Below are 27,454 nucleotides of genomic sequence, written 5' to 3'. Positions count from 1 at the left end.
CTAGCTCAGAAAAATCACTTTGAGAGGGCATAAATTCAAATTGAGGAAAGACAGATGTAGGATAGACGTGCGGAAATTTGCCTTTAGCCAGCGGGTGGTTGGTTGGTGGAACAGACTTCCATCCCTTGTGGTGGAAGTTGATAGCCTAAATAAGGTTAAGGCTCAGCTGGACAGGTATTTTGAATGAACAGAGGGGTGAAGTGGAAGTGGGTTTTTTTTTTTTTTTTTTTGGCTGATGCTGCATAAGCTTGCTTTCTTGCATCAAATGCCTCTACTAATGCTAATGCTAATACCCGTTATGATGCGCACTACCACTACTTCAAAATGTGTCTGAAGAGAAATATATTGGGATGGAATGTTGTTTCTTTTCTTTTTTTTTTTTTTTTTTTTGTAAACCCCAAACACGAGAGGTATTAGAACCTATGGTACTTGGTACCGGGCTTAGGTTGGAGGCTGAGAAGACGAAAGAAGATATTTGTTGACATTGGACTTGAACTTCTGTAGACTGTAATTTTCAGGAAATACGTATGAAGGAAGGTTGTTCCAGAAAACGGCAGTTGAATAAATAAATGAGGACGATGAAAAGTCGGACCTGTGAGATTGAAGTTGGACAGTAAATGGATGTTGGCTGGTGGTGGCACGTGTTCAGACTGTTTTGAAAAAGAGAGCGGGAATTATAGAAGCCAATTCAGAAGAACAGTGATCCATGGAAGTATCTGTAGAAGAGGCATGAAGCAGAAACAGTACTTCTATGAGACAGCGAGGGGAGAAACTCTGTTAGAGATGAATCATTAATTAACCTAACTGCTCTCTTCTGAATGGAATCAAGAAGCCTGAGAGAGGTTTTGGGGGCACCACCCCAGATGTGGGAACAATATTCATGGCAGGGTGGATTTGCGATTTGAACAGAGTGAGCAAAAGAGAAAACCAAGTTTTTTAGATGCAGAGGAAGTAATATTTGTAATGTGCTTGTGCCAGGAGAGATTAGAAGTCAGGGTAATCCTCAAAAGAGATATCATTTTGCCTAGAAATCGGAGTCTCACTAAGCATAGGAGCAGAAGAATCTTTTTTGCGAGATATAAGACAAGACTGAGTTTTTAGAAAGGTTGAAATCAACTAAGTTGTCTTTGCCCCACTGGAGAATTACCTGAAGATCAGCATTTAAGGAATTGGTAGCAGATTTTCGAGAAGTTGAAGCTGATTGAACAGTGCAAGGGTTCTCAAAATGAAAAGTGAATGAAGTGTGCTATCATCGGCAAAACTATGGATAGGATTTCCAGTCAATGGAAGAACGTCATTAATACACAAAAACAAAAGAGTGGGGGAAAGAACTTAACCATGGAGGACACCAGCATTACTGGAGAAATTAGAAGCCAAAGTGCCATCTACCATCACCCTCAGTAAGCAGCCAGAGAGAAAACTGGATAATCAATTACTAAAAACAGTTGGCAAACCATAAGATGGAAGCTTATTTAGAAGACCTTTATGCCAAACATGATCGAAAGCTTTTGAGATGTCAAGAGCAACAACTTGTCTTTCACCGAACCTTTCCATTGAATTAGTCCATAAATGGGTAACATGAGCGTGAATATCACCAGTGGATCGACACTGACGGAATCTATACTGGCGATCGTTGATCAGACGGAAGGTTTCTAGGTAGTTTAAGAGTTGGCGGTTAATTGATTTCTCCATTACTTTAGAAAGAGTAGAAGTAATTGCAATGGGACAATAATTGGATGGGAGGGATTTGTCACCCTTTTTTGGAACTGGCGGAATATGAGCAAATTTCCAAGCAGAAATAAAAACACCTTTGGAATAAGAAAGTGAAAAAAGGCGGCAAAGAATAAGAGTAAGTTCAGGAGCACAGGGTTTGAGAACAAGTGGAGAAATACCATCGGGACCTGGAGGTTTCTTAATATCAAGATTCGTCAAAATCCTTCTGACATCCTTTTGACGGAAGACCACAGGAGGCATTGAATGGAGCATGTTGGGAATGGTGGGAGGTGTGTTGTACCAAGATCATTAATATATGAGAAGGAAGAAAAACAGGATGCTAGCAGGTCAGCTTTATCCTTGGCTGAAGCGACAACAGAACCATCTGGTTTGGACAGAGGTGGGAGCAGATATGGGCAAAAGTTGCGGCCAATAGCTTTGGAAAGAGACCAGAATGCTCGGCTACCATTAGGGCAAGAAGCAAGTTTTCTACTCTTAGCCTGTTCAAACTCTAGTTTGGACTGATTAATAACTGCTTTACATTTGTTGCGAGATTTGGTGTAGGCAGAAAATGAAACTGAAGAATTAGAAACAAGCCAATTACGATATGCAACATTCTTCTCTTAAACAGCCTTAGCACATTTATTGGAAAACCAAGGTTCAGATAAAGGACGAGATTTTAAAGTGCAGTGTGGGATAAAGGATTCCATTCCTGCAAGAATAATTTCACTGACACGATCTGAGCAAATGTTGACATCAGAAGTTTTGAAACAGTAATCCGACCAAGGAAAAGAAATCTCGCAGGTTATCCCATTTTGCATTCTTGTAATGCCAAATAACACGAGGTCTCAATAGTAATGAGATAAAGGCTCCACTGGAGAAGTTATTTGGCTTTTTAGGAGCATTAGCAACTAAGGCCATTTTTCTCCGGGATATGCAATGGTCATTCCCTGACCTTTCCGCATCCTCCGTATTTTGTGGTGACGGGCTCGAACTCCGGTCTAATCAAGAAGCGTGTGCTGCGCACTGCTGCTCCTGCCCATCTGGCTACAGAGGCACCCCATTGGAGAAGAGACAATCACCAAGTTGTGATCTGAAGTGCCTAAAAGACCTCTCACTTCAACCGCATACTTGGAAGGGTTGTTTGTGAGAAAAAGATCAAGCGTGTTGGCTGTATAATTAGGATTGTCCAGTTTTCTTTTAGGTAAATGAACAATCTGTGCAAGGTCATTAGTAATTACAAAATTCTCAGCATCTCGACCAGGTGGGTCGGTGTGACTAGAAAACGGAAGCCAGCTGGAGTTGTGAACATTAAAATCACCAAGGAAAATTACCTCACTGTTAGGAAAGTTGGACTGGAGAAAGTCAAGTTGCAAAGAGAGGAATTCAAAAAGCAACAAATGATTAGTGGAGACAGGAGAACGGTAGAGACAACAGGTGAATTTTACACAATGAGGTAAAGAGATTTTAATCCGGAGAAGATCAAAGAGAGTAGATTCCAAATTGCCAAGTCTCTGACAGGGAAATCAGAACGGACATATACACAAGTACCACCTTTGAGGCAAAAGGAGTCATACAGCGAATAAGTTGGGCATCTGAGATGAGCAGTAGTTGAATCAACGATAACTGAGATTCTGTCAGAAAAAGTACATGGGGTTTGGCAGACTGCAAGTGAAAATGGACATCGTTAAGATTAGAATTGAGGCCACGTATATTTGTGAAACGAATTAGGAAGTGCTTGGGAGGTTTAGATCTTTTCGCAGATAAGCTTGCTCTATTAATTTGACAATTCATGGTGAATTCAATAGTAAAAAAAAGTGGGTGTGACATGCTGTATGAAGTAATGAAATTTTTGGATGTGGTGAACATGTGGTAAGAATATACCCAGATCCTTGACATAACGTGGCCTCGACAATGCTCCCTGCATACACACTACTCGGACTCCCTCCAGTCACTATCTGGCAGAGTAGAGGTAGCAAGATTATACATTAGCTGATCCAGAAGCCTCTTAGAGAATTACCAATAGGTTCGGTTCGGTGTACTAACTAGCGCCCAGCCTGCAAACACCGTTTTAGAGCTGTACCCTCGAAATGTAAGGAATATTGGATCTCGCCACGATGTTCATCATAACCTCAAAAGTAATCAATCATACTGCTTGATGGAAGAGATAGGAAAGGGCTAACTGGAACTTAGCTCTACAGACTAAACATGGGTTCCACCACTTCAAGGCGCCTCCATAGCCAGGTGGGAAGGAGCAGTAATGCGTAGCACACGCTTCTTGATTAGACCGGGGTTCGAGCCCGTCACCACCAAATACGGAGGATGCGGAAAGGTCAAGGAATGACCACCACATATCTCCGGAGCAATATGGCCTTAGTTGCTAATGCTCCTAAAAACCAAATAACAACAACAACCACCACCACTTCAAGCCTCGAACAAGCAAAGTGGTGGTATTGCACCGGTTGATGAGAGTCATCTACCACCTAGTACTGCCTGGTAATATAGAGAGGTGGCATTCTTCCATGTGGTGTGGGCACCACACCTCGACCCCTGCTTACGTCGGTTCACACCAGGGTGGTCACCCACCATGTACTTGTGCATGGAGGTTATACCAAGGATTACTAAAAGTCCCACCATCGTGAAGGTGCTAGCAGAGGATTTGGCTTTCACAAACCGTCTGGATTTCGCTGAAATTGGGTCCACTTGACTTGAGTGTCACTCAAATATCAGTTCCATCCATTGTGGTTTTATGGGTTGTTTTTGGATCTGACAGTTTTTAGTTGCAGCTTGCTTGTATCGATCTATTATTGTTTTGTCTTTCTTAGGGAAAATGGGATGGATCACATCCATCTCATCGGTCGCATGTAGTTCTAATATGCCATTGTCTGAATCTTGCTGTTGATCAATGTCCATTCCGGTGGAGAGTGATGATTGCGGTTTTGTAGTCTCTGTCACTTTTGGTTTTATTGTTGAGGAAACATCGGTTGGTATGGTAATTGGGGTAGTACTAGCTTGTTCTGTTGTTTGTTGCAAAGGAGACTGTTTCAGATTAGAGTAATGAACGTGCCCAATTAGCAATAGACACATTCAGAGGAACTGATATATCAGTTTGAATCCCCACTGTCTGGAAATGTTGGGTGGCTGTGGCATATGTACGCTTGGTCTCTGTTTTCATTATTTGTCTTCTCGCCTCTGGGTATGTCACGTTGTTTTCTACTTTATATTTTTGAATTTTTTACCCTTTCTTCCATAGTTCACTTATTTTTGAGAAAGCTGGGTGGTTACCCTTACAATTTGGGCAATGCAGAGTGGTATAACACAGTAGTTAACACGGTACGGTAGTTAGATTCCTATAAAAAATTGTCTTGTGCAAAATCGTGTTAAATTGGACTAAGAAAAAGTACAAAAAGGAGGGTTACATTCCAAAAGCTAATGAAAATACACTATTTTGTAAACAAAACTAAAAAAAATACACCATTCTAGAATGTGCAATCAGATTGGTTATGCTCTTTTGACCTGCAGTTGGGACATATTGCCTCACCTTGACATGTAGTCTGGGAGTGCCCATACTTTTGGCATTTGTAGCACCTGATGGGATTTGGGGGAGTTCGAGTTGTTCGGTTTTTAGGAGCATTAGCAACTAAGGCCATATTGCTCTGGGATATGCGGTGGTCATTCCCTGACCTTTCCGCATCCTCCGTATTTGGTAGTCACGGGCTCGAACCTCGGTATAATCAAGAAGCATGTGCTACGCACTGCTGCTCCTGCCCACCTGGCTACGGAGGCGCCTGGGATTTGGGATGTATGGTCGGACACGGCAATGCAGATAGCCTGCTTTCACAATGTTGGTAAGCTAGGAGTGTTAAAAGTGAGAATTATGCTCCTTGTTGGAACAAGATTACCATCTTTGCAAGTCATAATTCTCCTCGCATGGATGACCTTTTGTTCATGAAGTTCTTCTGACATAGTTAATAAATGCCATTCTGTTATTACTCCCTTAGAGGAGTTTAGGGTGGCATGGGGAGTAACTTTTATTGATTGTCCGGCAAATGCTGTGAGCTTTAATAGCTTCGCAGAATGTTTAGGTTGGGTAGTCTCAACCAAAAGATCACCAGACTGGAGTCGCGTAACTGTTCTGGGTGAACCTGCTGCAGTCTCAATGCACTTTTGCACAAGAAATGGTGATAATTTACTCATAAGCTTATCTGATAGTGAATGTAATATGAGGAAAGCTGGTATCTCCTCCTCTTGAGGGGTTGTTTTCAACCACTTCTGTTGAGAAAAGTCATTATCCGTGTGATTTGCCTCTATTCTTGATGGCGCTAAAGGTGGGAGAGTGGATTTCTTCTCCCAAGTTACCGGCCCCGCAACAGGGAGGCAGGAGCAGTGCCCCTAGAGTGACCAAGTGGTATATAAGGTAGTGTTAGTTTAAAGGAAAAAAAAGAAAGGTGATTTTCCTTTCTGAAACTAGCTTACAATTCGTAAGACCAAGTTATTTATTAAATAAAGCGTAAAAAACTTTTAAATTAAAGAAGAACTGTGGCTTGGAGTAAGTAAATGCTCTATGAATCACTCAGAAAATCGCTTGATCACTATAATACTTGGCACCCGGGGCTCTGAGGGTTTGTTTTTCAACTCAGGTTATTGGCCCTGCCACGGGGAGGCAGGAGTAATGCCACGAGTGGCCAGGAGGTTGTTCGGTTAGTAACTCTAATAGAAAATAAAAGGAAAGGTGTCTTTTCTTTCCTGACTTAACCTACTACTTGTAAGTTGAAGTCTACTGTGCTTTTCGATAGAACTTAAGAGAAGCTAACTTTAAACTTAAAGAGAAAAGTAATTCCTTAGGAAAACACTTTAGATCGCTTTATAGAGCTCAGAAATTGCTTAGCAATGGAAACGCTTGCTACCTAGTCCTTTGTTCCCGGAGACAGTTGATTGTTTGAACAAATTTAAGAATCACTGCTGATAATCACATTATTATTATTATTATTTTTCTGTTTATACTCCGGCACGACAACCAAGTCAGTAGTTTACAATAAATTGTCAATACAAATATTTATCCTATTTAGTAGTCGCAGGCTTGAACCCCGGTCCACTCAAGGAACGTGTGCTATGCACTCTCGCTCCTGACCACATCAAGAGTATTGATCTCTTTTTGCCTCTCTAACATACTGCTGTAGAAAATAGTCATCCAATAAATTCACAAATGTGTTGCTAGTGTGTGAGTGACCCACCCAAAAGTTCCAGTCAACATCTGCAAAGTTAAAATTTCCAATTATAAGACATTCTGATTTACTGGCCCACTTTATTTCTCCGGATAGCTGTTCATGGTACTCATCACAGTCATTAGGCCTATAACACCCTCCTACTCAATTTTTTTTTGTTTTCCCAGTGCTTATGTTACACCAAACTGACTCAACATTGCACTGGCCACCAATGTCAACATAACCCCTCCCTGTCATTTCTATACACACTGTACTCCCCATATTCAAATTCTGCATCCCTTATATCTGAGTGACACCACATCTGGATTTAAATACTTGGCCAACACTTCAAATTAGTCACATTTATTTACTATTCTCCAAGCACTGGTGTACTTGGAGAATAGTAAATACTGGTGTACATGCAAGTACACCAGTACTTTTATAGGAATCTAACTGCTCGTATAACACGGCAGTTAGATTCCTATAAAAAGTTGTCTTGTGCAAAATCGTGTTATATGGGACTAAGTACAAAAAGGAGGGTTACATTCCAAAAGCTAAAGAAAATACACTATTTCGTTAACAAAACTAAAAAAAATACACCATTCTAGATTTCGAGTATCTTCGGCTCTCTTTAAAAAATCAGTAACTGGGTTTGTTTGCTTTTGCTTGATAAATCTTTGTGAATTTCATCATATGGAACAAACATTTTTGAAGATCCCTTTTGAATTTTGGGCTCCTTTCATTCAAGAATCTGCATTCTGAAATGATTTGGTTTTACCTCCAATGCCATTTCCAACAAATCCACTTTGCTAGGCTCTTTTTCTACCAGTAATTCTTCAATGTCTTCAGTAATCATATCTTTTTTTTATTTTTTTAGGAGAATAGGCAACTAAGACCATGTTACTCTATGTATATTGTCTATAAATTGCCTGAGGTTGATTTTGTTTTGCTGGACAAAAAACCTGAGAACCTGAGTTTCCGGGAGAAAAACCCATGCTACTCTTGTCTGAAACAGACTAACTCAGCCACGTTGTGAAAAAGACCCAAAAAAATTCCTTCTGTCATCAACGGGATTCAAACTCAGGTCTTTTCCCACATGGTATAGGGAGGAGGGCGGTTCCATCAACTGTACTACCCATGAGGGCTTTAGTCATATCATCAAACCCTTCCCCTCCTACCGACATAGCAAGTTCTACTATAGTACCGATTCCATTTTCTGCCAGTTCAACCATATTTCCTGAATGAACTGACTCTGGCCATACATTTTTCCACATGCATTTAACATTGACGGTTTCACTTCTTTCAGCAAAAAAGCTATGATTCTGATACAGTCCACAATTGAGAAATGTTTCCATGCCTCCATTACTTCAATAGATTTGGAATCAATTTTTTTCCAAAATCCATTGTAACGATTTTCTGATGTAATGAGGTTTAAATACAGATATGCCTTGATCTAATTAAATTAAATGGCTGAATTAAAGAAGTTGTATTAACCTAGTACAACTGTGGTGATTGGAACATAACTTCAACGCTTGGATGACTTAAATCTTCTGGATGGCCTGGTGTGCTATCCAATAGTAATAAAACTTTGAAATCTAGATTTTTCCACAAGTTCAACAAGCACAAGTCTGACAGCATAGAATGTAACACAGGGATTTCCCAACAAAAAAAAAAAAAAAAAAAAAAAAACAGGGATTTCTCATTTTTTTTTGACTAGCGAATCAACAGCGGGGATTCAAAAAGAGTGGAAATGTTGAAAAATTACATCCAACATAATAGCAGGGTTTTCCCCTGCACAAAAGCTCAAAAATACCGTTATTCGAAGTTTACCGAAATTCTCTAACGGTGTTAGAGCGAAACGGCGTTATATAAGTACCATGTTGTGCGAGAATTTCTGCAATTTATCAATTGTGTTAGAGCGAAACCATGTTGTAAAAGTACTGTGTTATACGGGGGTTGCCTGTATACATACACCTGTTTGTACTCTTTGTTACCCTAGCACAGCCCATGTATTTCCTTATTCCACGATGACCCACAGCAGGCCTTGAAATCTCCAGTATACCTTGCTTTCCAAGTTGCTGCACGTTCCAATAGAAGCAATGCAAGAATCTCTTTCACCTTTGCCAGTGGCTATTGTTAACCTATTAGTCTATGTATCCTCTCAAGCTAGCAATTTTCTGAGGCACCTAACACTGCCTTAACAGCTTCAGCAAATATTCTTGCGTCCCTTCTATTTAAGTATATCTCATTCATGTAGAAGCAGTTTTTCCTGTTAACAAGTGGCACCTCTGTAGCCAGGTGGGCAAGAGTAGCAGTGAGTAGCACACGCTTCTTGATTAGACCAGGGTTCGAGCCCGTGACCACCAAACACGGAGGATGTGGAAAGGTATGATCACCGCATATCCCGGGAGCAATATGGCCTTAGTTGTTAATGCTCCTAAAAACCAAATAACAACAACAACAACAACTGTTAACAAGCACAGTACACACTGAGAAAAATTCTACCCCGTAAGCCTTGCACAGTCTCTCCCGGGCCGAATTGGTTGACAAGGTTCTCTCATCCTGTACTCCCTCCTATTGAGTCTGGGCAGAATTGTAGACATTTTCAAATGTAACCTTAATTTTGCAACATTTTCTCAACATTGCCCTGTACTTGTTAAGCAGTCCTCAGATATCCTCCTACTCTTAATGTCATTAGAGCCAACACGAGAACAATATCACTTTTTGCTCTTAAAAGTATTAATATTTATAAAATTCCACAGAACACCTCACTCCACAGAGTTTCCTATATTCAAAATTTGTCTACAGGGAATGCACCCTCATGCAGCAAACTCGCCACTGAAAGGGTTAAGGGTAATGAATAAATGGAAATGAAATAAGGTAGATTTCGGTAGGTCTATTCTTGTGTAATGGAAACTGCTGTTGTGAGGTAATTATTCCATATTGGTTACAGGGACTTGGATTTTAGCTATTACTCTGGTTTTTTGATGTGAAAACATCTAAAGCGACACCTAACAATGGAATTTAACAAAAATGTGAGACAAAAAAAGAAATTGCTGACAAATATTTGTATTGTTGCAGTCACATGACAAATACCTGCATTGTTGCAATCATACTATTCAATAAAATTGGATTTCGCTAACCTCTTCCAAACCAAGAATGTTTTCATATAAAACATTTTTCATGCATGCAGGTGTGTTTTTTTATCTTTTTAATTTAAAGTATCCTTAATTGAAATGGCAAAATAGGTACCGTTTTTTACATTAATGGCACTGGAGCCAAAACAGCTAAATTATTCTTCTCTGAAAGTATTTTTGAATATTAGAGTCCCAGTCCCCCCGATAGTATATTCACCCTTTCATGGTGATGGGGCTTGCATGCTCTAACAATCTCGAGAGCCATTCCGGCAGTAGCATAGCTACTAGTAGGGTCACCCAAGCCGGATGGGTCTTCATGAGCTAGGAGCCAAACTAAGAGAGATACTTAGGAGAATGAAACTCCAATTCAAACCATGGTAGGTGTGACTCTTTGGTCCAGTAAGGCAATATACCTAGGAGAAGATGCTCTAAATAACACCTCTGCACAAAACTTTCGCAAATCTTTTGCGAATTGGAATGTCAGAACACCGTTTGCTGCAGGAAAACTTAAGAATGCAGTTGTGATCCAGGAGGTGAAAAGACTTAATGAATAGGTGATGGGGCTATGTGAAACTAGATGGCCTAGTTTAGGCACATTTGTTTCTGAAGACATGACTTTGTACTACTCTGGAAATGACGACAACACATACCAGAATGGGGATCAAGAATGTCTCCAAAATCATCTTCAAATTTGTGCCATACTCCAAGCAAATAATGTTACTCCAGATGAATGGACAACCTTTAAATGTGAACGTAATTTATACTCTGATGGCTGATAAGGAAGATGTGGAAACTGAACATTTCTAAACAGAGCTGAAAGAAGTAGTCAAACTAACAAAGAAACAAGACCTAAATAGTGTTATGGAGATCTAAATGCTAAGGTTGGAAAAGGCAGGTCTGGTGAAACTGTAGGAGAATTTGGTCTTGGAGCAAGGAATGAAAGAGGGGATTGGATGATACAATTTTGCCAAGAGGAGAACTTGATGATTGCTAACACCTGGTTTTAACTCGCAAAGAGAAGGATCTATACATGAAAGTCACACCTAGACAGCACACAAAACATTGTTGAAAACCAAATTGACTATATCATGATCAATCAGCATTTCTGGAGCAGTATTAAAAGCATCAAGGCATACCCAGTGCAGATATTGATTTAGACCACAATCCAGTCATAACCGAAATCAAGTTGAGATTGAAAGCTACTAGGAGAAGAAACCGAAGAAAACGTTTTTTTACTCAGAGAAATTAAAAAATCCAGAAACATATTAGTTAATGAAGACATGCCTGAATGAAAGAATGCAACATATCCATAGGCAGGAGGAGAGGAAGAGTTTTAAATCTGTTCTGATTGAAACGAGTTCAGAAATTCTAAGTTATGGGAAATGTCTGAAGGACTGGATGACAGATGAAATTTTGATACTCATGAAGAAGAAAAAAGCATTTAAGAACTTCAATGCACTAAGGTACAAGGAGGTGAACAGACTGATTAAGAACAAAATTAAAGGAGCTAAAGAGAGCTGGATCACAGAAAAATAGAAGTTCTGCAAGAAAAACATGACGATTTCAATCTTCACAAAAAGATTAAAGAGATTTCAGAAATTAATAGAAGGAAACAACCAACTTAAATCTGAAATGACAAAGGGATGCAATGGTAGGGCCATCCATTCTTAGATCTGAGGTGGAGAGTCTGATTAAATCAATAAAGAAGGGAAAATCCAAAGGACCTGATGAAATCACAGTGGAAATATTCAAATTGCTCGACTACAAAAACACCATCATTCTTGTTGAATTAGTTAACAGAATTTATCACACAAAAGCAAATATCTCTCGGGACTGGCTGACATCAACATTCATCACTCTTCACAAAAAACTAAACACCAGGACTTGTGGAGACTTCAGACTAATCAGTTTCATGAGCCAAGTCCTCAAAATGTTCCTAAAAATAATTCAAATTCGGAATTTCAGGAATTGTTAGGAGGCGATGGACAATGCACAGTTTGGATTTGGGGAAGGACTCGGTACAAGAGAAGCACTATTTTTGGCCAGGTCATGATGCAAAGGTGCAGAGAACAACAGATCGGTGTCCATATTTGTTTTAATGAATTTGAGAAGTCCTTTGATTGAGTCCAACACACCAAGCTAATCAAGGTCCTAGGGGAGTCTGGCAATGATGAAAAGGAAATCCGAATAATCAAATATCGCTACAGGAACCAAATGGCATCTGTTGTAGTTGATGGCAGAAAGACAGAAAACATCAACACTGAACATGGAGTGAGGCAAGGATGTGTACTCTTCACCCTCCTGTTTAACATTTACTCATGTGTCAACATCGAGAGAGCATTAGATTGAAGAAATGAAGGAATATCTGTCAATGGTAGAGCGATTGACAACCTTCGCTATGCAGATTTTTTTTTTATTTTTTATTATTTTTTTTTTTTTTATGAAAACCGCAAACACGAGAAGTATTAGAACCTATAGTACTTAGTACCATGCTTGGGTAGGAGGTTGAGAAGATGCAAGAAGATATTTGTTGACATTAGACTTGAACTTCTGTAGACTGTAATTTTCAGAAAATACGTAAAAAGGAAGGTTGTTCCAGAAAACGGCAGCTGAATAAATACATGAGGAAGATGAAAAGTTGGTTCTGTGAATTTGAAGTTGGACAGTAAATGGATATTGGCTGGTGGCGGCACGTGTTCGGACTGTTTTGAAAGAGAGAGCAGGAATTACAGAAGCCAAGAAGAACAGTGCCCATGGAAATATCTGTAGAAAAGGCATGTAGCAGAAACAGTACGTCTATGAGACAGCAAGTGGAGAGGCTTTGTTAGAGAGGAGTCATTAGTTAACCTAACTGTCCTCTTCTGAATGGAATCAAGAAGCCTGAGAGAGGTTTTGGGGGCACCACCCCAGATGTTGGAACAATATTCAACGGTAGGGCGGATTTGCAATTTGTACAGAGTGAACAGCTGATTGGAAGAAAAGTAACGATTGGAAGAAAAGACAAGAGCGAAAGAGAAAACCAAGTTTTTTTAATGCAGAGGAAGCAATACTTGTAATGCACTTGTGCCAAGAGAGATTAGAAGTCAAGGTAATCCCCAAAAGAGATATATCATTTTGCCTAGAAATTGGACTGTCACCAAAGGTAAGCATAGGAGCAGAAGAATCCTTTATGGGAGATATAAGACAAGACTGAGTTTTAGGACTGAAATCAACTAAGTTGTCTTTGCCCCACCGAAGAATTACCTGGAGATCGGCATTGTAGGAATTGGTAGCGGATATTTGAGAAGTTGAAGCTAATTGACCAGGGCAAGGTGTCTCAAAATGGAAAGTGGAATGCAATGTGCTATCATCGGCAAAACTATGGATAGGATTTCCAGTCAACGGAAGAAGGTCATTAATATACAAGAGGAAAAGAGTAGGGGAGAGAACTGAATCTTGAGGGACACCAGCATTAGTGGAAAAGTTAGAAGACAGAGAGCCATCTAACATCACTGAGATGAGCACTGGTTGAATCAACTGATAACTGAGATTCTGTCAGAAAAAGTACATGGGGTTTGGCAGACTGCAAGTGGAAAAGGACATCGTTGAGATTAGAATTTAGACCATGTACATTTGTGAAATGAACTAGGAAGTGTTTGGGAAGTTTATATCTTTTCGCAGATAAACCTTCTCTATTAATTTGACAATTCATGGTTCATGAATGATGACAACATGACAGTTCAGTTGTATAAGATGTGTGAGTGAAGCAAGTGAAAGAATGGACCTCAGGATTAATATCAACACCAGCCAATATCAACACCAAGACTAAGCTCATGGTCCTTAATCGGGAAATGATAACACCCCTGCTCATATGGAAATAAAAGCAAGGACTGAAATTGCCAGGCAGTATTTTCTTAAAATGAGACTTGCATTGTGCAATGAAACCTAGATCTCCATCTTAGAATCTGGATGATGAGATGTTATGTTTGGTCAGTTTTGTTGTATTGCCAAGACAAACATTGAAAACTAACACCTCAAAAACACTAGAAGCATTTGAAATGTGTACATACAGAAGAATGCTAACGATACCATGGACAGCAAGAGTAACCAATGAGTGTCTTACAGAGAACTGGAAAAACACGGGAATTGTTGAAGGAACAAAAGAAAAGAAAAATGCTGTATCTTAGACACCTGATAGGAACAACAAATATGCAATTCCACGGCTAATTATTGAGGGGAGAATGGAAAGAAGAAGAAAGCCTGGGAGTAGCTGTACATCATGGCTTGATAACATGAAGAACTGGACAGGATTGAACACCGAGTAGCTGTTCAGAGCTACCAGAGACAGAGACATTTGTTGTGGCAGTCGCTGACCTCCGTTAGGAGATGGCACACAGAGAAGAAGAAATTCCAAGTGAAATTGCATTTCAAAGAATACAGCTTGTTTAGACTTCTCAATCCTACTATGCTATATATTCTTGGTTTGCTCCTTGCAGTATACAATGAATCTCCTGTGCACTCTGAATACCAGCAAGCCTGTTTGAGGCTTGCTGGTAAGCAAGCCTCAAACAGGCTTGCTGGATACAGTCAGTTCTGCTACAATGCACATTTTGGCAATGTGAATTTCCTCAAATGCGACTGATATATTAGGGAACAATGCCAGTAGAGGAACTCCCCGACTTACGTAATACTCAACTTACGCAAATTTGACTTTACGGAAGTTTTTGCTGGCTGGCGCAAACTGAAAAAAAAAATGGAAATGTATTTTGAATCTGCAGGGATAAATGGAGGTATTGTGAAAATATCGTAATGTGAACCCAATAACTTTTTTTTTTTTTTTTTTTTGTAATTCGTTCAAAGTCCTTGGAAGTTAAAAATTTCGCTATATTACTAAACCATTTATCTCTCTAAAATGTCATATTTATAAGGAAATTGCACTACACTTTCATTGTTATCATATTTTCCGTTATAAGAATCAATTTTTAATGCCTTTGTGATATTTCTAAAGCACATTTCTAGAAGTGACGACCATAAAAATAAAAACATTTTGACTTTCTGGCTTATTGGGCTTTTCTGTCAGCACAATCTATTATAAACGGGTAGTAAACTCGATGTTATTGCATTTGCAATAATCATGATAACTGGAATTGTGTGGGTTTTTAGGTTACAGTATTATGGTGAAATGGGTTCTTCTTCACCGAAATCTTCAAACATATAAAAAACAAATTTTCAGAAACTTCTCTTCATTCTTATTTACGTATTACAATGATGAAGGGAAAGGGACCAATGCAAAGAGTAAGTGCTGGTAGTGCCAGGAAATGAAACAAAATTGATTTAGAAATGAAGATGAAAATGATTAAGAAGTACGAAGCAGGACAAAGTTTGTCATCTATTGCAAGGGAATTAGGTCTCGCTGCTTCAACAGTGAATACTATTTTAAAGGACAGTGCACATATAAAAGAACATGTCAAAGGAACGACGTACTTAAGATCAACAGTGATCACAAAACTGCATTCAGGTGCTATCAAGGATGAAAAATCTATTACAGGTCGACCATCACTAATCAGGTTCCACCGCTAATTCAGATATATTTTCCGCAAACGTAATTTCAAATTTCCAGAATTGCTGCACCAATCTGATGCTACTGTTTTGGTGGCGTTGGTTGCAGCATCAGCTGTTGGCACGAACTTGTAAACACTGGCAAGACATTCCTACTTGTTTTTCTGCATTTATTATTATGATCTGCTCACATTTAGCCCCAGCCATGGTTCCAATGCATAAAGGAAATATCTCTCATGGTGAAAAGTGCAAACACCATTCATTGTCCATAACAGAGAAAGTTGAACTTCTGAAAAAAAAACTCAACAGTAGTGTTTTTGTGAGAAGTTTAACTCTGCTTAGTTGTAAATTCTAGCAGTTTCTCTCAGTTCCTCTTATTTTAGTAATTTTCTTTTATCCATTCCTTTTTAGATTTTTTTTTTTTTTTACAATGCATTTGCAGAAAAACACAACACAATATGATGGATAATACAGTGCATAACGAACTTGTTTTCACAAAATCTCTAATATTACTGACAAACTTATTGCGACATTTAAGAGTTTATTTTATCGCAATTAGTTTTATTGCAGCGCTCGGCACACATGCAATAAACTAATCACAAATGACCTTCATATGTATGCCGTAATAGCACCACACGTATGTGGCCGGCACAAGGCTTGTCAAGAAATAAATTAACCAACTAGGCCATGTCGGCCACATATATGCGACATTAAAAAAAATACTTTTTTTTTTGAAATTTTAACCGAAAAAACGACAACACTGACATTACAATATTTATTTTTGAATTACTGATCAAATTATTTGTTAAATATTTTTTGGCCCCTGGGCAATTTTTTTCTTAGACTAGCTTGGCAGTCAATGTGTTAAAGGTAGGATGAAGTGGTTAGCTGTTGGGTAAACTGTATGTGCTGAAACAACCACCGGTGATCCGGCACCCCACAGGTCCCAACGCTGCCGGATTAGTGATGGTCGACCTGTAATAATATGGATGGTTTGTTTGTTATTTGGTTTTTAGGAGCATTAGCAACTAAGGCCATATTGCTCCGGGTTATGCGGTGGTCATTCCCTGACCTTTCCGCATCCTCCGTATTTGGTGGTAACAGGCTCGAACCCCGGTCTAATCAAAAAGCGTGTGCTACGCACTGCTGCTCCTTCCCACCTGGCTACGGAGGCGCCAATAATATGGATGGAAAATCAGATTTAGAAGCAAGTGCCACTGAGTCCAATGGCAATTCAAGCAAAAGCAAGAAGTATTTATGAAGATATTAAGGATAAGTATGGTAAACTCCATGCCAAGTTCTTTACAAGCAAAGGGTGGTTTAATCAGTTCAAGCACTGCACTGGTTTCCAAAACATTAAAGTATGTGGTGAAGTCACCAGTGCCGATTCTGCAGCTGCAGAGAAATTTTGTGATGTGTTAGAAAAAATTATTGATGAAGGTGGCTATTCAATGCAGCAAATTTTTAATGGCGATGAGACTGCTCTGTATTAGAAAAAAATATGCTGGATTGAACATACATTGCCAAAGAGGAAAAGACAATGCCAGGTTTCAAGGGCTTCAAAAGATAGGGCCACGCTCTTGCTTGGGGCTAATGCAACAGGAGATTACAGATTAATAGCACTGCTTATGTACCATTCTGGAAATCCTTGTACATTTAAGGGTATCAATAAAGCCACCCTACCGGTGCATTTCCGATCGAACCAAAGAGCATGGATAACAATGAAGATATTGTTATACATGGTTTAAATGCTGCTTCATTCCTGAGTTTGAAAAAGACAACGATGTTCCTTTCAAAATTTTAATGCTCCTGGACAACCTACACATTTAGATGATTTCAATTAGAATGTGAGAGTCATATTTTTACCGCCAAACATGACTTCACTCATCCAACCTATGGATCAGGGTGTTATTTCGAAATTAAAAGCATAATCATTTATTCTCATTTTCTATTTATGCACAACATTTGCTCAGGCATTGTCTGCAGTAGATGGTGAGAAAAATTTTACATTAAGAGACTTTTGTAAATCTTACAATATTTACCACGCCATCTTAAACATTAATAAGGTCTGGGCAGAAATTACTAAAGGTTGTTTAAATGGCGCATGGAAGAAAATATGCCCACAGCGCGGAAAAGGCTTCAAAGGGTTTGAAAAAGACAAATCATATGAAGAGGTTACAGATAAGATTGTAAAGGTTGCAGAGCTACTTCAGTTGGAGGTTGTTGTCAAAGATGTGGAGGAGTTAATAGAGGAAGAAGAGAAGGAATTATCTAACGAAGAACTTACTGACTTGCAGGCAGCAATAGTGAAAGAAGAAAATGCTGCCAAAGCTTAAGATGAACCAAATGAGGAGCCGAGATGCTTCTTCACCAGAGAGATGGCAATGGCAAGGTTTGAGAAGATGGATCCTGACAGCGAACGATTCTTAAAAGTTAACAGAGGGGTGAATGATATGCTCGCTTGCAACAAAGAAATAAGCCACCATCCAGTCATCCATTAATATGTTATCTCGTAAGGTTGAGCGGTCAACTCCTTCTAAATCTCCACAGCCTTGCAGTGGTGTACTTATCAGCTGAAGATGTTGATTCTGGCAACGATGCTCAAGAGGTAAAACTTACTGAAGTTATGCCTGTCTCCTCTCCTTTTGTGTAATTTTATAATTTTGATATTTTTTTAAATTGCACGCTTTTGTAATTTTTTTCAGCCATGAGATAAAAAATTGAATAAATATAATAAATAATTCTATTCACACGTTTGTTCGACCATTTCTTTTTTGATTCAATCAATTCAGCAAGCACAGTTGCGAGTGCTGCACAAGCACGAGGGAAATTCTGACATGTAAAATCTGACTTATGTAGAGTTCCACAGAACTCAACCCTTACGTTAATCAGAGAGTGGCTATATAATTGCTATTTTCACGTTGGCTCAGGCGTGATTTTGTCTGTGAGTAACACCAGGTGAATACAAAACCTGAATGCAGCGACTTGCACGGCAACACATACAAATTTATGAAGCTTAAAAAATACAGCTATATTTACAGTTGATATACAAAGTCCAATGTCAATATACAAGATCAATATACAGTATATACAATGGACTATCATATTTTACAGGGGATTTGCATTTAGGCAAAGCTGGTATGACAGAGATTTCTTATTTTTTTTTTTTTTTCTAACATTTTATTGTTATACTTCTCGTTTGCTCATAATTTATATTTAATTTGTGTGAATTGTATTATTATCATGGTTATCCACTTTTTTTTTTATGTATGATTTATTATTATTGTAATTATGTATTTTTTTCATTTAATTTGTTTATTGAAATATCCATAAATGATATAACATGTTTATTATTTTATTTTTTATTATTATTATTTAAGTAATCATTTATTCTCATTTTCTAATTACTTGATTGTAGTACCTCTGCATTTCTTTTTTTATATTTATATATTCAGCCAGAATATTAATGTTGGATTTGTTTAGCTACCTTGCAGTTCTATTGAAATAGTTGAATTTAAGACTATCAGTTCTGAACGGCTCTAGTATCAGCATATTGTGTCTTCTCAGGGCTCTTGGAGGGCATCTAAAGCTGGCATCCAGCTTTCCAGCCAATAGATGCTTCAGGAATTTGCAGTCTGCCACAGCCCTTCTTTGAGAAAGTGGTACCATTCTGAAATGAATGCACCAGTCATAGTAAGATTTTGTTTTGATTTCCAACCTAGACTTGTACACTAGGAATCTGACTATGGATTTCTCAATATGTTCCAGTTGTTTTATTAGAATTTTGGTGTGAGGATTCCAGATCTGGGAGGCATATTCTAGTATAGGGTTGATGATTATTATGCATGCTGGAAAAGTCAAAGCAGATTCTTTTAAGCACTCCAAGAGATTTGAAGGCCTTTGCTGTAGTGTTATTTATATGTATGTTGAAGTTCCCCTTGGGAAAACCATACTCCAAGATCTGAAACCTCTGGTACTCTCTTTATCTCATTATTATTAGTTTTGTAGGGATAATTAATTTTTATGTTTTTTATGATAGTCTGCAATAGATATGGTGCAGTATTTGTCTAGGTTGAGTAATAGGCCATTATTTCTAATCCACATGGTGATAGCGTTTAATCCATTTCACAGTATTTGACAATCTCGTATTGATTTGATGGTTTTGTATATTTTCAGGTCATCTGCATATGAGAGAACTTTGATGTCTTCATTTTGTATACAATCTTGTTTGTCATTCATGTATATTGCAAATAACAGCGGTCCAAGAGGAGAGCCCTGAGGAACTCCCCTTTGGATAGGAAGGGTGGAGGGGCAACTTCCACTGAAAAGAACTCTGCTTTTCCTGTTATAGAAGAAGTTTAGCATAAATGATAAGGAATTACTTGATATACCTATGTGTTTTAATTTGAGACAAAGCAGGTTGTGTGGTATTGAATCAAAGGTTTTTTGTAAATCAAGATATAAAATGTCTATCTGGTTGTTATTGTCAAGGCTCTGTTTGATATCATGTTCTAAGGAAAGTAGGTTGGTCACTGGTGACCTGCCCATAAGAAAGCCATGGTGAATGCGGCTGAATTTGTTTTTCATAAAGCAACAAAGCTGCAAATTTTTTTTAATGTAAATTGCAAAAACGAGAGGTATTAGAACCTATAGTACTTAGTACCGTGCTTGGGTTGGAGGTTGAGAAGACGAAAGACGATTTGATGACATTGGACTTGAACTTCTGTAGACTCATTTTCAGGAAATGCATATGATGGAAGGTTGTTTCAGAAAACGGCAGTTGAATGAATAAACGAGGAAGATGAAAAGTTGGTTCTCTGAGTTTGAAGTTGGACAGTAAATGGATATCGGCTGGTGGCGGCAATGTGATTGGACTGTTTTGAAAGAGAGAGCGGAAATTATAGAAGCCAATTCAGAAGAACAGTGCCCATGGAAATATCTATAAAAGAGGCATGCAGCAGAACCAGTACGTCTATGAGACAGTGAGTGGAGAAACCTTGTTAGAGATGAATCATTAATTAACCTGACTGCCCTCTTCTGAATGGAATCAAGAAGTCTGAGAGAGGTTTTGGGGGCACCACTCCAGATGTGGGAACAATATTCCATGGTAGGGCGATTTGCGATTTATACAGAGTGAGCAGGTGTTTGGAAGAAAAGTAATGCCGAGATCGAAAGAGAACACCAAGTTTTTTTGATTCAGAGGAAGAAATATTTGCAATGTGTTTGTGCCAAGAGAGATTAGAAGTCAGGGTAATCCCCAAAAGAGATATCTCATTTTGCGAGATATAAGACAAGACTGAGTTTTTAGAAGGGTTGAAATCAACTAAGTTGTCTTTGCCCCACTGGAGAATTACCTGAAGATCCGTATTTAAGGAATTGGTAATAGATTTTTGGGAAGTTGAAGCTGATTGAGCGAGGCAAGGTCTCTAAAAATGGAAAGTGGAATGCAATGTGCTATCATCGGCAAAACTATGGATAGGATTTCTAGTCAATGGAAGAAGGTCATTAATATACAAAAGAAAAGAGTGGGGGTAAGAACTGAACCTTAGGGGACACCAGCATTAGTGGAGAAGTTAGAAGACAGAGAGCCATCTACCATCATCCTCAGTGAGCGGTCAGAGAGAAAACTGGATAACCAATTACAAAAAACGGTTGGCAAACCATAAGATGGAATCTTGTTTAGAAGACCTTTATGTCAAACACGGTCGAAAGCATTTGAGATGTCAAGAGCAACTGCTTGTGTTTCACCAAACTTTTCCATTGAATGTCCATAAATGAGTAACATAAGCCAAAATATCACCGGTGGATCGACACTGACGGAATCCATACTGGCAATCATTGATCAGACGGAAGGTTTCTAGGTAGTTTAAGAGTTGGCAGTTAATTGATTTTTCCATTATTTTAGAAAGAGTAGAAGTAATTGCAATGGGACAATAATTGAATGGGAGGGATTTGTCACCCTTTTTAGGAACTGGCTGGATATGAGCAAATTTCCAAACAGAAGGAAAAACACCTTTGGAATAAGAAAGTGAAAAAAAGGCAGCAGAGAACAGGAGTAAGTTTAGGAGCACAGGTTTTGAGAACAAGTGGAGAAATACCATCAGGATCTGGAGCATTCTTAGCATCTAGATTCGTCAAAATCCTTCTGACATCCTTTTGACGGAAGACCACAGGAGGCATTGAATGGAGCGTGTTGGGAATGGAGGGAGGTGTTTTACCAAGATCATTAATATATGAGCTGGAAGAAAAATGGGATGCTAGCAGGTCAGCTTTATCCTTGGCTCTTAGCCTGTTCAAACTCTAGTTTGGACTGATTAATAACTGCTTTACAATTGTAGCGGGCTTTGGTGTAGGCAGAAAATGAAGCTGAAGAATTAGAAACAAGCAAATTACGATATGCAACATTCTTCTCTTGAACAGCCTTAGCACATTTATTGGAAAACCAAGGTTTTAGATAAAGGACGAGATTTTAAAGAGGAATGTGGGATAAAGGATTCCATTCCTGCAAGAATAATTTCACTGACATGATCTGAGCAAACATTTACATCAGAAGTTTTGAAACAGAAATCCGACTAAGGAAAAGAAATCTTGCAGGTCACCCCATTTTGCATTTTTGTAATGCCAAATAACATGAGGTTGGGAAAAGCCATGACATAAAAGCTCCTTTGGAGAAGAGACAATCACCGAGTTGTGATCTGAAGTGCCTAAAGGACCTCTCACTTCAACAGTGTACTTAGAAGGGTTGTTGACCACCTACTGCTGCCAAGTAACATAGAGAGGCAGCATTCCTCCATGTGATGTGGGTGGCACAATTCGACCCCTTCTTACGTTGATTCACATCTGGGTTGTCACCCACCATGTACTTGTGCATGGAGGTTATACCCAGGATTACTAAAAGTTCCACCATCGTGAAGGTGCAAGCACAGGATTTGGCTGTCACAGACCGTCTGGACTTTGCCGAAATTGGGTCCACTTGACTTGAGTGTCCCCTGAATATCAGTTCCATCAGCGTTTTAGACTCCCAGGTAGTAAGTACAGCTTTTCTGGCATATCTGAGAGAATGTCTGTGACAACCACAAGGAATATAAGATATTCGCAATGATCTTACTAAGGGGATTGGCTTTGTATATGGGTCGAAATGAGGCAGGGCTGTCTTTTGCACCCTTTTTAAATAGAGGGGTAATGGTGGTTTCCTTTAATGTTTTGGGGAATGATCCTTTTTGAAAATGGCCTTTAAGAGATGCAAAAGTTGTTGTTGTTGTTGTTGTTGCAGGACAAAAAAGCAATGTTTTCAGAGGGCCACGGGAAGACTATCAGTGTTTGTATCGTAGCTGAAATTGAATTTGTTTAGGCTATTCAATAGAATATTTGGATTGACTGCAAATTGCATCAGGATATCACTGAAATATGAGGAGGAGGAGCTTCCTATTTTGATCAGATTTTTCAGTATACAGGGTGTCTCAAAAATATTGGTACAAACGTTTAGGGGAGGTAGGTAACATCTAAAGGAATGTGAATTGCATAGGAACCCATAACCGGAAACGTCACTGTAAATCGGTACACGGTGCTGTTCATCAGTTTGCGAGAGGGAAAATATCTGGTTTACTCATTCAAGCAGTAGTCGCCGCATGAAGAGCATGCATGATATATGAACTATGAGCTGGCAGCCATGCACCTAGGGTATGGATTAGCAGAGGGCAATGGACGAGCCGCTCAACGAATTTATGGAGAATGCTTCCCAGACAGATATGTACCGGACCACCGTTTGTTTGCGCATGTGCATCAAAATTTGTGCAATTATGGGGCATTTAAAGGTAACAGGAGTAGTGTGGGCAGACCACTTTCGACGTGAACTCCCAACATGGAAGAAAGTGTGTTGAATGCCGTCCAGAATAATCCTACTACCAGCACACATGCTGGTAGTGGGATTATTCTTAGGAGTGTCTGCCTTAGGAGTGTCTCGTTGCAATGTACAGCATGTCTGGCACGACGATTCCTTACACCCCTTTCATCTCCAAAGGGTTTATTTACTGACCCCCCAAGATCATCCTGTACATGTGGCTTTTGTGCAGTGGTTTCTCCAAGAACGTATTCAAAACTTGAATTTTCAAGCCTATGTTTTGTTCACGGATGATGCTTATTTCACTCGAGAAGGCTTATTCAATCAGCACAATGCTTATGTGTGGGCTCACAACAACCCACATGGTGCGCACCCCCATGCGGCACAACATCACTTCGCAATAAATGTGTGGGCAGGTATGGTCGGTGACTGCTTAGTCGGCCCATACCTGTTACCATCCTGCATGAACTCCGCTAAATATCAAATCTTTCTTGTACAAGTTCTACCAGGGTTACTTGACGATGTTCCAGCAAATGTGAGATGCAACATTTGGTTTCAACATGATGGGGCGCCTGCCCATTATGGAGGGTGTGTTCGTGACCATTTGAACAGGCGTTTTGGGCATCGATGGATTGGCCGTGGTGGACCCATTGCCTGGCCCCCACGCTCACCTGATTTATCGAGCCTTGATTTCTTTCTGTGGGGGGGGCCCTCAAATCTATCGTGGCGAGAGTCGTCTGCACTGTTGCTGCTACTGTCAAAGAAACTCCAGGTGTGTTCGACTGCGTACACCAATCCATGCTGTGTCAGTGTGACGCATGCATCACGTCTCATGGTGGAACCTTCTTGCATTTGTTGTAACATCATGAAATGCATCCATCTCATACTCCATTGTTAATATTATGTCAAATAAATGTTTGCCACTAATTGCTGTCTTGTGTCATTTCTGCTTCTTGTGCCTCTGCTACTACTTTCCCGTGACGTTTCCGGTTATGGGTTCCTATGCGATTCACATTCCTTTAGATGTTACCTACCTCCCCTAAACATTTGTACCAATATTTTTGAGACACCCTGTATAGGTTACTGTAATATTCTGCAAATTCTTCTAATTTAACGATCTCCATTTTGTTTACACGTTTATGGTTTTCATAACCCATTTTCCAATACCTCCAGAACAGACCCATATTATTATTATTATTATTATTATTATTAGCTATATGGTGCAAGGAAGCCTGAGGCTTATGCTGCACCGCCAAAAAAAAAAAAAAATTCCCCAGTTACCCTAAGAGAAAGAGAGAGAGAGAGAAAGAGAAAAGTAAAAGAAGGGAATCACCAAGAAAGAGAAGAATGATGATATCCAGCTCAGGACCCTGGGTGTGCCAAACCCATACTCACCAGATGTGAGCCCCTGGGGTTCTATCATGTCTTATTTCCCATTTACTGTAATCGTATTGGTCAGAGACACACAGTGGTCATTCGCTGTATTTACAAGATAACAGGTGATATTGTAGGACGTCACATTTTCAGGAGCTCATATTTTTTTGTTCGAACAGAAATTTCATGAGGTGTGATCTGAGGAGCACATTTCTGGAGGTCACTACCATAAAACAACAAAAACAATTTCCAGGTCCCGGTTTATTGGGATTTTCTGTTAGTACAATCTAATTGATTGCACTAACAGATTGCAATCAATTAGATTGTAAACTTGATCTTACTGCATTTGCGATAATACGGATAGCTGGGATTCTGTGGGTTTTTACATTATGATGAAATGTGTTTCTCCTTCATTGAAATCTTCAATCATATAAAAAACAGATACATTTTCAGAATCTTTTCTTCATTCCTATTTATTAAGCTTTGTAAACTTTTCTCACTTGTACAATTTGTGCATTCCATGTTCGTCCTTATTGATTGCTTATCTTTTTTAATGTTTTAAATTTTACAATAAAAAAAAAAAAAAAAAAAAGAAAAGGTTGTTGTTTGTTTGTTTGTTTTTTAGGAGCATTAGCAACTAAGGCCACATTGCTCCGGGATATGCGATGGTCATTCCCTGATCTTTCCGCATCCTCCGTATTTGGTGGTAGCGGGCTCGAACCCCGGTCTAATCAAGAAGCGTGTGCTATGCACTGCTGCTCCTGCCCACCTGGCTACGGAGGCGCCAAAAAAGAAAAGGAAAAGAAAATATCAGTTAACAGAAACACCAATCAAGCAAACTTCATATCTTGTCAAGGTAAAGTGCTGTGCTATATTTACTGTAATAATTATTTATTTATTGGAAATTTACGATATTTAAACCTGTGTTAGCAATTTTATTGGGTTTCTAACTTTTTTTTTAGTGTTTTACTTAATAGACTGTACATTTTTTTTTTGAGTGCTCTGCCCTATCACTATTTTTCCCATAAGCCCTGTTGTTTTTAACGTGCGAAACACCATAACGTGTAGTTTTTCAGGAACAGGTGTACCGCATTATAGCAGAACTGATTGTATTGAATCAAGCAGAGATATACCATTTGGACAACTTAGTCCTCTTTCATTGATCCCAGAGATGTACAGGATACTGATGTGGTCTCTGGAATTAATTTTAATTTGTTAGGGATGGTTGAATTTACTAATGAAGGCAATGTTGTTGTTGTTGTTATTTGGTTTTTAGGAGCATTAGCAACTAAGGCCATATTGCTCCGAGAAGATGTGGTGGTCATTCCCTGACCTTTCCGCATCCTCCGTATTTGGTTGTGACGGGCTCGACCCCCAGTCTAATCAAGAAAGCATGTGCTACGCACTGCTGCTCCTTCCCACCTGGCTACGGAGGTGCCATGAAGGCAATAATTGTCTCGTTATATTAAAGGAGAGGCTATCCACTTCTTCTTACTATTTATTTGATGTATTCATTCTGGAGTGATTTTCCTTAGCCTGGCAATTACCATTACTGCTGCACATTTAAAAAAAATTTTTTTAGAAAACATTTTCAGATGTTCTGAATTCTTGAATAATGCTTCTCTCTCTTTTTTTTTTTTTTTGGTTTTGTTTCAAACGATTGCAATATTTATAAACAATAAATACACCAATTACTTTAAAAAAATACATATTTTTGTTATTTTGCTAAAAATTAGATATAAACACATTAGATATAAAATAGAAATAGTCTCTTAGTCGATTGTATTTTCCAATTTAGGAAATTAAGTGTATCAAATTTCTAACTGGGAATGCACATATATTTCTGCTTATTATGCATATAAATATTATTAAAAAATTAAAATAATATATTAAGTATATATATAGTACTATTAGTTACTTCCACTTTCAGGCTTATTGGTACCATGCCATTCTTCAAACAAAATCCAAATATTGCAAAAATGGTTCCAGGGCATCTGAGAGGTTCTCACCCCTCCCCCAAATTTCTGTATGAAAACTGTAAGAAACTGTCTTTCAGAAACAAGTGCAGTAAAAGTTTGACTATATTTAGGAAGGTAAAACAATTTCATAATTTTATTCTGAGTAACAGTTAACACAGGAACATTATTTTCTGGATCGTGGGGGAGGGCTTTGAGGTGCTGCTGCTGCACCACTAAGTGCTGGGTTAAAAACCCTCAAAGCTGCAAGTATGTAAGCTCTCAAAAAATATAATTTAGTTCAATAGAAATGGGACGATCTGTGTAACTCAGAAAAATTTAATTCCTGCACCTTTTCTATAAATTTATTTCAAGATAACTGAAAAAAACTGAAAGTAGGATGCCAATCAACAAAAGGCATGGAATTTTCTCTATTTCCATTTTTAAGCTAATGCAAGAGAGGAAATGATTAAGACTGTTGAAAAAAAATTCGGCCTTAATACAACCCATAAACCAATATGATCAACTTATATGTCCTAGAATACAGGGACAAGAAATAAAGAAAATAGAGTGGCTTTTTTTTGCAGGCTTAACTACAGTTAAAAGGAACCCATTATCAGCATGTGAGTTTGAGATTCTGTATGAAGTTTACCTGTACATACACTCTGAAGAGAATGATTCTACCAATACAGC

The 27,454-nt window shown here is 38.8% G+C and overlaps 1 protein-coding gene across 1 annotated transcript in view; it reads right to left on the bottom strand.

Moving 5' to 3' along the window:
- Positions 1–27,454, bottom strand: part of LOC150091113 (UBX domain-containing protein 7) — a 690,832-nt gene that overhangs the window by 303,488 nt on the left and 359,890 nt on the right. The gene's annotated exons all lie outside the window — the stretch shown is intronic.

The sequence above is a fragment of the Mastigoproctus giganteus genome, chromosome 1 (assembly GCF_048544385.1).
Source record: "Mastigoproctus giganteus isolate SK-2022 chromosome 1, ASM4854438v1, whole genome shotgun sequence".
NCBI lineage: Eukaryota > Metazoa > Arthropoda > Arachnida > Uropygi > Thelyphonidae > Mastigoproctus > Mastigoproctus giganteus.
Note: the sequence above shows the minus strand (reverse complement) of the source record. Positions and strands in the feature narration are given on the sequence as shown.